The following is a 1008-nucleotide window of genomic DNA, read 5'->3' as shown; positions in this document are numbered from 1 at the left end:
ATTTGCTGTCTGCAAGAGACCCACCTCAGAACAAAGGATTCACACAGACTGACAGTGAATGGATGGGAAAAAAATTTTCAGGCAAATGGAAATGAGAAAAAAGCTGGGGTTGCGATACTTATATCTGACAAAATAGACCTCAAAGTAAGGGCAATAACAGGAGATAAGAAAGGCCACTACATAATACTAAAGGGAGCAATTGAACAAGATGATATAACTCTGGTAAACATATATGCACCCAATACAGGAGCACTTAATACATAAAACAACTTCAAGAAGATATCAAGGGAGAGATCGATAGCAATACAGTCATAGTAGGGGACTTTAATACCCCACTGACACCACTGGATAAATCCTCTAAACAAAAAATCGGCAAAGAAGCAGGAATCCTAAATGATTCACTAGATCAGATGGACTTAATTGACATCTTCAGAATAATTCACCCCAAAGCTTCAGAATATACATTCTTCTCCAGTGCACATGGGACATTTTCAAAGATAGACCATATATTAGGACACAGGAAAAGTTTCTTCAAATTCAAGAAAATAGAAATCATAGCAAGCATCTTCTCAGACCACAATGGCATAAAACTAGAAATCAACTACAATAAAAACATTGGAAAAAAATCAAACACTGGAAGGCTAAATAGCATGCTACTAAACAATGATTGAGTTACCAGAGAGATCAAAGAAGAAATAAAAAGCATCCTGGAAACAAATGACAATAAAAACACAACAATCCACCTTACTGCAACAAACAAGACAACCTGGAGGAAATGAACATATTCCTAGAAAAATACAATCTTCCAAAACTCAATCAGGATGATTCTAAAAATCTCAAAACGCCAATAACTATGGAAGAAAGTGACGCAGTCATTAAAAAGCTACCAGCAAACAAAAGCCCAGGTCCAGATGGCTTCACAGGGGAGTTTTATCAAACATTAAAGGAAGAACTAAAACATATCCTCCTCAGACTATTCTAAAAAATTCAAGAGGAAGGAACACTTCC

The sequence above is a fragment of the Myotis brandtii genome, unplaced genomic scaffold, assembly GCF_000412655.1.
Source record: "Myotis brandtii unplaced genomic scaffold, ASM41265v1 scaffold1225, whole genome shotgun sequence".
NCBI lineage: Eukaryota > Metazoa > Chordata > Mammalia > Chiroptera > Vespertilionidae > Myotis > Myotis brandtii.
Note: the sequence above shows the minus strand (reverse complement) of the source record.